Below are 10288 nucleotides of genomic sequence, written 5' to 3'. Positions count from 1 at the left end.
TACCACACTCCTCCCTGATTCTTACGCCATGATATAGGAATTGTCACATATATTTTAGTCAGCTTTGTACAAAAAGGTTTACATTAAGTGTAAGAAAAGATTTCTCAGATGCCCATGAGCAGGGCTTCTGACCTGTTTAACTCAGGCTGAGCAGATATTGAATAACCTGAGAGCCGACTCATCCTCAGCAGTGCATGTAGCCAAAGGTACCATCATACACTTCTTTACTTGTATTCACAATCACAGAAATAATGCAAATATTAGTTAAGGCAATATGGTGGTGCATGCAACAAGGATTCCCAATCCCACCCCTCTTTTCTCCCACTCACTAGCACCGGTAGTGGTGGAATGGAAGGAGAAGCCCTCCCACCCTTCAGCATAGCTGTACCTTAGAACATCACCAAAACAAACACAAGTGTGGGACTTTAAGTGGGCCCGGTTCCTCCGTGTCTGAGACTGGTAGTAAGTAAAAATGGGCAATGAAAACACTGAAGGCCTAATTACGATCTTGGCGGATGGGTTGATTCTATGACAGGACCGGAGGCTTCGGATTGTGCTTCTCTTTCTTCACTGTTTATTTTTACAGCAGCCAATCATATTAGACTTTTTTTTTAAACTACAATACCCATGACCACCTATATCCACCTGCCCAACCATAGAGCCATAGCCCTATAAAACTTACTTACAACATACTACCTTCATCTTTATTTGCTGCTGCAGCAGCCTAGATAAGTGTCTCTTTTTCTAATTAACATTATGTTTTGATGTCATACTGATCAAATGCTTGGTTTTGTCTTCATTGCCCTTGCGCTAAGGTTGCGATGCACGAGCACTAAAGAGGAGCGGGACCAGGACCTTCGGAGGTTTGGCACTCCGTTTTACATGAGGACGCTGTCCTCTTTTGATTGCCCATATCGTGCAGGTGCGTAAAACCAATTCGGACATTTTATGTTCTGATCGGCTCTTCATGCAGTGCGTGTCTCGACAGATCAGCTTAAGGTCCCTGGCCCGACGGGGCAGAACAACACCTTTTAGGGTCCGTCCCAGGGGAAAATTCTTCTGTGACTGCTGCCACTCCTAATTGGCAGAGAAATAACGTTTTAGAAGGTGGCTCCCACCACAATAAACATTTAATGGCACAGCATTGTTTGCACTGCTGATCATTATTTGGCCGGTTCACCTGCTGTGGGGCCGAGTCCTGTCCCCCGCCAAAACCCCCCCACCGCCCCCAAACCTCTTCCACTCATCAGCCTATGGGCACTGGCGTACTACACTAATGATGAAGATGAGAAGTACCAAGATGATACTGGAATGCCCCATATGCACCACATGGAGGAGAGGCTTGTGGAGGCACTGGGATACCACATGAAAGGCCCTTAAGCCATTTACTCAGCCTCTGGTTCATTATGGCAGACAAGAATTATTGGGTGACTCCAGCCAGACAAGCTTGATCCCTCAAATGACGCTAAATGTCTCGGATCCCTCCCTGAGACAGCGTGCAAGTGGATCTTCCTCGGCAGAGGTACTGGTGCATCTGGCTGCTTCAGTTCTGCATGACCATAAATATGAAGACTGGCTCCTCAGGGAGTTGCTGCTGAATTTTCTCAACAACCTCATCAAACTCAGGAGGTTTATGATCGTGCTTCCTCCTTGGATGCTGATAAATCACCTCAGGGGTCGCAGAAAGATTCTGCCCTCTGTAAGAAAAAGCGCAAGGCGCACCATCTCTCTTCTGACATTCCAGGGCACAGCGGCCGGAATCTCTTATTTGGCCGTAGAACATTGTTCATCCTTGATCCACGGAGTGGGCCCCTTGTATGGAAGTTGCACACTATGTGCAAGATAGACAGTACAAATGCACCCTACGAGCGGAATGCCCTCACCCTGACCTCCAGAGGAAAGTGGCAGACACGCCAGAACATGACAACCTTCTTGAGGAAATTTGCTAAGGATCTGAAGAAAGGGTTGGACCATACCTAGCGTGGTTGTCAAGACAAGCTTTCAGATCTCTCCAGACCCCTTACAAAAATTCTGGATCTGGCAGTCCAGGCTAAAGAGTCTAATTCCCCCTCGATCCAGAGGTCATCCTAGAATGGGAACAAGGGGCAATAAGCCTCTTAGGCAATGCAAATTGCACAATGTCCACAGAGTGGAGACAGACTTTTCTGATGCGACTAGACCCCAAATTAGTGGAATTGGCCTTTACTGAGGCAGGTACCTTGGCCAACGATTTTCTGTTTGGCGAAATATTCGTAAAGGATTTGAGTAAATATGTGGCCACTTATTGTCGCAGCTTTTGATAAGGCTCAGTGCTCCATCAAAAAAGTGTTGAACAGCTCTCTTTTTGCCAGAGCCGAGCAATTCAGGCCGGGTGCCGTGCCGAGATACTACCAGGTTTCATGGGCAACTCATCAGAGAGTAAGAGGAGGTGCATATGGCAATTCCAGTTCAAACTTCTATCCGTCCCATTATTGAGGAGGCCTCTGGCATGCCTCTAGAGGAGGCTATAGAGGCGGAAACAGCAATACATCCGATGCTACTATTACAGGTGACAATTATACCCTCCTCGGAGGGGACAAATTTGTCTCTTTTTGGAAAAGTGGGTAACCATCACACAAGATCTATTGGTCCTTCAGACAGTGCATGGGTTTTGTCTGGAGTTCTATTCTCATCCCATTCAAACATGCCCTCCACTGCCTCTCCTTTTTTCCCAATCAGAACGTGTCTTAGTGAGGAAAGAAATTCAGTAGGCTACTTCAGAAACAGGCCATCGCAGAAACGTTGTCCCAGCCCGAGCGTTTTTAAGCACAATATTCTTGGTGCAAATGAAAGGTGGGGAAGCAGGATTAGTTCTAAATCACAAGCATTTCAGTTCATGGATGGTGTATCATCATTTCAAAATGGAAGGCATACACTTACTCAGAGATCTTTTAAAGCAGGGTGATTGGCTTGTGTGTCTTGACTTAAAAGACGACAAATCTTTCAGTTCCGTTTTACGCTCCCCACAAGAGGTTTCTCCAGTTTCAGTGGAGTTCTCGTTACTACGAGTACAAGGCCCTTCCATTTGGTCTGTCCTCAGCCCTGTGGTGTTTCACAGTATTACTGAGGCTGGTGGCTCAGCATCTCAGAGAACGTGGAGTGAGAATAATAATATATCTAGACGCCATCCTGATAATGGCTCAGGACAAAGAAACACTGGTCTGTCACCTCTCGTGGTCAATTCAGCTACTCCAAGACCTAGGTTTTGTTATCAACTCAGACAAGTCCCACACGTTGCTTTCCCAAGCTATTAGGTTTTCAGATAGACTCCATCAAGGTGCAGCTCCTGTTATTTATTTCCAAATGGTCCTCTATCAAGAAGGAGTTGAGGAGAGCCCTTGCCTCTACGACTATATCATTGTGAATCTTAGCCTGTCCTGGCATCCTCAATTCAGGCGATCTTTCTGGACCCCTTCAGCGTTTGAAGATTTTACATTTTCAGAAGGGCCTGAAATATTCGGAGCAGACTGTTCTGAGGAGGCCAAGACAGAGATCTCCTGGTGGCTCTCTCACATGGATGTGTGGAACGGCAGGTGGATATTCGCATCTGTTCCGGAGGAGATCATAGAGTCAGATGCCAGCTGGTGGAGCTGGGGGGGCACGCTGTCGTCCAGTGGAGACAGAGGGCAGGTGGTCCCCAGAAGAACTCCAATATCACATGAATTGCCTGGAACTACTTGCCAGAGCCTTTGCAATCAAATCTCTGTCTCCCCTGAAGGATCACTGTTGCATTCTGCTCAAGATGGACAATGTGTAGACGGTTCGATGCATCAAGCGTTTGGGGGGTTCCAGATCCCGTCTATTGGCAGTGATAGTGAAGGATTTCTGGCATTACTGTCTCAATCACCAGATCTCAGTGGTAGTGGAGTACATCCAGGGCAGAAATAATGTGACAGCAGACTGGAACTCACGCTTCCTCCACAACTCCAGTGACTGGAAGATTCTGTCCAGAGTGTTTTAGGCACTGACTGTTTGTTGGGGGCCATGCACAATAGAACTCTTTGCCTCTCATCTGATCACTCAGCTACCAACATTTTTCAACTGGAGACCCGACCCTCTAGCGGCGGTGTTGGACGCTTTTCCTCAGTTATGGTCACGGGGCCTTCTGTATGCGTTTCCTCAATTCTCTATAGTCCTGAGGGTCATCTGCCAACTACAGAGACTGGGTGGGAAGATGGTCTTAGTGACCCCTTGTTGAAAAGCTCGGTCATGGTTTCGTTCAGCAATGGCCTTGTCCTGCAATCTCCCAGTCCAGATCCCGTTCTTCCAGGACCTTCTCATAGATCCCATGGGTCTCTCGCACCCCTTGATTGTTCAGGGTCTGTTGTCCCTCATGGGGTGGAGACTTTCTGGAGATGCTGGCAAATGCAGGGAGTTTCGGACCTGGTGATGTTTTTCACATCACAATCCTGGGCCCCCTCTACTCCTAAGCAATATGAACAGGCCTGGGGAAAATAGGTTCATTGGTGCAGTGAACAGGGTGTGGATCCCATGGGGACAGAGGTTCATGACATAGCGAAATTCCTTTCGGACTTAGCCACTCAAGGTTTGGCCTATAGGACTGTTAGTAATTTTCGCTCTGCTATTTCGGCTGGGCATTTCCATGTCCAGGGTAGACCTGTTGGGGAACATCCATTAATCTGTAAATTGCTTAAAGGCATTCAAATGGTGAAATTGCCTTAGCCTAAATACTTTTGGGGCGTGAATGTAGTGTTGAGATTCATTAGGAATTGGCCATGCAATGAGGATCCGTCCCGTAAACAACTGTCTGCCAAATTGACAATGCTTCAATGCCTGGATTCTTGCAGGTGGGTTTCTAATGTGAAGGCCTTGCACATTAGAGGTAGAGTCTTTACTCCCACAAGAGAGTCTTTTTCCATTTCAAAACATACAAAAACTGCATCTTGTTGTATTGCTTATCCTGCTTTGCCTCATAATAGCAAATTGTGTGATGTGCATTGCCTTACAGTTTATGAGGACTGTACACATGAATTTAGACAAGATTCATCAGGTCAATTGCTTATTTCTCTGCAAAAACCTTTCCACCCGGTCTCTTCGGCCACGTTTGCCTGTTGGGTTAGATGGCGGTTATGTGAGACAGGTATTGATGTGACTCGTTTTGGGGCACACTCAGTTTGTGGGGCTGTGGCCTCCAAGGCTTTTTCCACAGGTTCACGTTTGGAAGATATCAGGGCTGCAGCAGACTGGTCCTCTGATTCTAATTTTAAAGTTTTCTACCATAAACCCAGTGTTGATGTAGCTTATGAAGTGGTCAATCAGCTTTGAACTAGCTTAATACAAAGCCTCTGGTCCTGCCATAGAATGCAAAATGTTCTAGCTATCACGTCAAGAATTTTAGATTCTATTAAGGGCACAGAGGCGAGGATTATCCCACCCAGGAGACAGTCAATGTCATGATTATTGTTGAAATTCTTGCACACAATACAATATGTGCATGGTAATGTTTTTTTATGACCTTGACCCCCTCCTCCCCCCAGTTATATGCTGGTTCTAACTAAGATTTGGCTTACTGGTTCTTTTGTATCCATCAGGGACAAGTGCTACCTGAAGTCATTGGCTGATCCCGTAAATGATGCCCTCCAGTTCTGGGAGGGAAGAATATCCACCTCCATGTTCCAGTTCTTCAGTGGCTGATCCCATGTTCGTCTTCAATGGTCAAACTCCTGTGTGCTGTCAGGAATCTTCTGGTTATGGTTCCAGGATGGTAGGTTGATCTCGGATGTTCTAAGACAGTTGGGGGTCTTGCCGTTGCAGGACCTTGGACTGCTCTTGTTTTGAGACTGTTTCTTTCATTAGAAGAGAGCAAAAAAAGAGGAAGCTAGTATGTTGTAAGGAGGTTTTATAGGGCTACCCCTCTACGGTTGGTCAGGTGGATATAGGTGGTCATGGGTAATGTAGTTTTATTTAAAGTCTAATATGACTGGCTGCTGTAAAAATAAACAGTGAAGAAAGAGAAGCATAATCCTCGCCTCCGTGTCCTTGATGGAATCTAAAATTCTTGGCAATCCCATCCACAATATTATGATCTCATAATATTCTAATGGAGATCGTAATATGGCAGACTGAATAGCGGTCATGTTTATGACAAAGTATTGTATTGTAATAGTATTTTTATAGCTTACTACCCCTGACTAGGTGCTGAAGCGCTTTTTTGGCGAGTAGCACACTACTCCGGAACCCAACAAGAATTAGTGATGGATTAGTATCGGGAAATATGAGCACAGTTTTAGTATTATTATGAGTTAATTTGAGCCACGGATATGAGAGTTTGTTAGTTAGATTGACTGGAGTAATGGAGGGGTGGAGGAGGAAAGAAAGTATCCCATCCTCCAAGATCATAATCAGGCCCTGAGTTATTTCTGAACAATGAAAGTGAAAAACGCTAAGGTACTCTATACAAGAGATTTAATTCCTGTTTGTTGCACATGTTTTGCTTCAACTTAACCTTACTTTTGCATTCCCTAAGAGTGATTGCTATTTCCAGGATGATATGTTGCTGCATTTTTTCACATAGTTTGTTACTCTTGTATAGTGCATGTTATGAACCGAGTGACCTCCATGTGTTTACAACAGGCCACGATTGAGAGATTTGGAGTTGAGGCTGAAGGCAGTGCAACTTCTCACAGTGACCGTCAGTGGGTCAGACAGATGTTCATAACAGATGGTCATCCCATCCGTGGCCTCTCTGCAGAGAGCACAGCACACTGTTCATATATTACAGTTGCACTTTTGACTTTGTGCAAACGTTTGTGAAGGCGGTACACAGCTGTGAACATAATGACAAGGCGAAAGTCAAAAAAATATATTGGAGTGTTGTTTGTTTGGGGGTAGTAAAGTGAGGAGATGCAAGGAATTGCATTCAGCAGAGAGTAAAAGGGTGCTGAAGAGGAAAGAGATGAGGTGTAACATATGGATGGGGATGATGAGAGAAAAAGGGCATACATGTCTAGCATTGAGTGTGTATATTGGGAGTAACTGAGACACTCTGAAGGTCCCCTTCCTCAGGCCTCAGTAATATTTAATTAACAATCTCATAATTAAAGCAGTTTAAAAATTATTTACAAGTAAATAATTTTAGAAAGGCAATAGTCTTGGCTGGCTTCAGGTGTGCGTCAGTTGTTGTGGTAAATATCTGAATACAATACCAGAAAGCTCAGAGAGGTACCAAAATACTGTTCGGGTGGAGCACTATGGAAATCGCAGAAATGTTTAAGCAACACCCCTATTACATTCGCCATGCCCCTTTCTGAAACTTCAGACTTAAGTTCTTTACATCCTCTACTTTCTACACCACTGGGTGCCAAATACTTAATATTAGAGAGATTGGACTCCTTTCCTTTTCCTGACTGCAAAAGCTTTGATCATTATTCTAAAGATGAGGAAGCTAGAGATCTGTTCCGCTTCACTTGATAAAATCATTAACTGTGTACAAGAGTATTTTTCGACCTCTACATGCACACACCTATTTTAGTGCAAATAAGATGAAGGGTGGCTCTTAGTCAACCAAAGGGCTGAGTATAAGTTATCATTGTTGGACCTGACCCTTTTTGTAGGGTCATCCCCAAACATTTAACTTACTCCACCTATTTTTTTGACACTTTTTTGTTGGCGTTAGTACTCTGGGCACTTTATCACTGCTAGTCAATGCTGAAGTGCATGTGCTCTCCCTACAACTTGGTATAATTGGTTGACACCTGATTGGCTTATTTATTTTACCTGTAGGTTCTTTGTAAAGTGGTATACCATATACCCAGGGCTTGTAAATTAAATGCTAATAGAGGGCCTGTAGCACAGATTGTGCCTCCCACAGAAATAGCCTTTCAAACATGTCTCAGGCCTGCCACTGCAGGGCCTGCGTGCGCAATTCACTGCCACACTGATTTGTCAAGTCAAACTACTTGCTAAGGCCTAAACTCCCTTTTTACTATACCTAAGTCACACCTAAGGTAGGCCCTAGTTAGCCCTATGGGCAGGGTGCTGTGTATGTAAAAGGTAGGACATATGTCTAAGAGGATTCTGATTGATGAGGAATAGCATGGGCATGTTTAGTATGTTTGGAATGGTAGTGAGAAATTATGCTTACTGGTTTAGGCGTATTTGTATTACCATTGTAGAAATGCCACTTTTAGTAAATGGGGGCATTTCTCTGTGCTTATAACTCTGGTGCTTTTGCAGCTTGACTCCAATCCATGTCTCAGGAAGAGTGACAGCTGGGCTTTCTGCATACTTTTCAGACAGCAAGACATCTGCATGCTGAGCGGTCTTCATGGGCTGGGAGAGGTAGAGGCGGGGCACACATGCACCTGTAAAGGCTGTGCCCTATTCTCACTCAAAGGGCTAGTTTACGCCCTACTGATGTCTGGAGCCAGTGCTGGAGGAGATGGGGACATTCCTGGAACCGGATAGTGCTTGTTGGAACCACCTCCCCACCCTTTGTGGAAGGAGAGCAATATGTATATAAGTACAGGTGTTGTCTCCCACATTTTTAGACACCGATGGACACTGTTTGGACTTGGCACCAGATGCTGCTGGAGGAGGACTGTGATGCTGCAAGGAACCGCCACTGAAACTGACTTGTGATGTGCTGACCTGGGGTCTGCTAAGCCTCAGAGGGACTTCCACTTATTCTGCAAGGACCCTGGTGAGCTGGCCCGTTGCTTACCCTCTGCCCTGTGTTTCCCCAGTGATCTCCAGTGGCTGGGTGGTGTGCCCCTTATCTCCCCAGTATTGGTGTTGTGTCTGTGCTGTTTCCTGATGGGCACAAGTGGATTGCCCCCCTGGCTCTTGTGGAGAGCGCTTTAGGGGCCTCAGCGTGTGAAGAGCACTTGATTCCTGTGCGCACTAGGAGCTTGGAAAAAGCTCCCTTTCTCTTCTTTAGAGCGCGTGAGGAGCGCTTTTGCTTTAAGTCTTGCCCAGGTGCAAGGAAAGCTGCCCATGTCCCAGTGGTGGTGGTCTTTCCCACACGCCGCAGGAAAGACAGAGAGGAGCCCCCCGTAACCTCTCGTTGAGCGGTAGTGAAACGCTCACCCGTTTGTGCCCCCAGGGCACAAGCAGGCACCTACATGTGTGTGATCAACGCAGCGGCCCGGTTGAAGAAAAAGAAAAGGAGCTGGCTAGCCCCGAAGTCACAGGTGGACTCCCTAGAGAGGGAGGGATGCAGCCCGTGAGGCCCTGGAGGGTCCCGGAGGCACCCCTGAGTAGGACACAGCTTGCTCAGAAGCCACCAGTGCCTCGCAGCGGCATCTAAGACAAGGGCAGGTGTCGATGGGTGACTGGCGTTCGGCCCCACGCGGGAGGCCTAGGAAGGTCTCAAAAATAGGAAGAGAGCCGCGTGTGTGCCCCCGTACTGGGACCTAATTCCAGGAGCATTTCTCCCTGACGCGGGGGCCCCGATTGTTGAGGGTGATTCCCTCAGTTTCTTTGGCGGCAGGAGCCACACAGCCAAGGGCTGTTGCACCGCATGTTCGTGGGCAGCTGCCACCCCCCTTAAAAGTATTGCTCTGGCCAGCTCACGGAAGGCTCCCCCACAGTCCGATACCCCTGGGGGCAGTCTGGGCTCTTTTGTTGTAGCAGGAAGGGGCAGGGCTGGGGCGGAACCACGACAGAGACCTCCTTCCTACTGGAGGTAAAATACGCCCCCTGTGTAATAGGAACAGAGAAGCAACTTTTGCTGGGCAGTGTGTGCTTCCATTACCATACATCTTATAAAAGGAGCACTGAGGTGCTGCAACCTTCATGTGGAAGGAAGGTATTGTTGGTGGTTCTTACAAAATTTACGCTGCACCATGGTACTGTAGCCCTCAGTATATGACTGCACTTTTTTATGATCTGATTAATGCTACATGTTTTGCTTGCCATGTGGGGTGGGAACATGCATATTTTCAGGGTCTACCTTGTATGCAGTGGGCAGGAAATGCTCTAGTACACATGCAATATGGGAATGTTTCTCTTTTACGTGTACTCATGATGATGACCTGACTACTGCTTGTGTTGCAGGATGCTAGTAACCTATGTGTTTACCTGACTACTGCTTTCGTTCGCAGAGTACTAGTAACCTGTGTGATGTGCTGACAACTGCTTGTGTAGTAAGGTATTACTGAAACATGTTGTTTTAGTCTGATGATGTTTTATGCAATACAGTTTATTTTTATATAACTGGTTGCAGAGTTTTCTTTGTGGTGTATTTATTGTGTCACATGTGTTGTGTTTGTTGTACAAATGCTTTACA

At 46.2% G+C, this 10288-nt stretch overlaps 1 long non-coding RNA gene across 1 annotated transcript in view; it reads left to right on the top strand.

The window, feature by feature from the left end:
* Positions 1 to 725: 725 nt before the first annotated feature.
* Positions 726 to 10288, top strand: part of LOC138301965 (uncharacterized) — a 31504-nt gene continuing 21941 nt past the window's right edge. The window contains exons 1-2 of the long non-coding RNA XR_011205187.1: positions 726 to 922; positions 5592 to 5764. This is a non-coding gene — a long non-coding RNA (uncharacterized lncRNA). The remainder of the gene's footprint in view (positions 923 to 5591; positions 5765 to 10288) is intronic.

The sequence above is a fragment of the Pleurodeles waltl genome, chromosome 6, assembly GCF_031143425.1.
Source record: "Pleurodeles waltl isolate 20211129_DDA chromosome 6, aPleWal1.hap1.20221129, whole genome shotgun sequence".
Taxonomy (NCBI): domain Eukaryota; kingdom Metazoa; phylum Chordata; class Amphibia; order Caudata; family Salamandridae; genus Pleurodeles; species Pleurodeles waltl.
The sequence above is the reverse complement of the archived record's forward strand: the minus strand, read 5'-3'. Positions and strand labels throughout refer to the sequence as shown.